Here is a 462-nt window from a genome sequence, read left to right as displayed (position 1 = left end):
TGTTTGTGGTAAACTTTAAAATGTGCTTTTCTGTTGGAACTCTGAACACGCAGACGACAAACAAACCTGAAATATTCACAAAGTTCAGTTTGTGACCGACGAGCACAAAACATCTACATGTTCATCAGGAGACGCTCATGAGGAGACGCTCATGAGGAGACGCTCATGAGGAGACGCTCATTAGGAGACATCCATGAGGAGACGCTCATGAGGAGACGTTCCTTAGGAGACGTTCCTTAGGAGACGTTCTGTAGGAGACGTTCTGTAGGAGACGTTCTGTAGGAGACGTTCCTTAGGAGTGCAGTCACGTGTGTTCCTCGAACACTGGACTGTTTCCTTCACAGACGCAGGCGACAAACCAACAGTAGGACAAACTCAGAGTTAACTTGGTGTTTCAGTCCATCAGACAGTGACTGTGAGGCGTTCAGGTGCTCCTGCGGACCCACACTGATGCTGCCTGAA

Source organism: Chaetodon auriga, chromosome 19 (genome assembly GCF_051107435.1).
Source record: "Chaetodon auriga isolate fChaAug3 chromosome 19, fChaAug3.hap1, whole genome shotgun sequence".
Lineage (NCBI taxonomy): Eukaryota > Metazoa > Chordata > Actinopteri > Chaetodontiformes > Chaetodontidae > Chaetodon > Chaetodon auriga.
The sequence above is the reverse complement of the archived record's forward strand: the minus strand, read 5'-3'. Positions refer to the sequence as shown.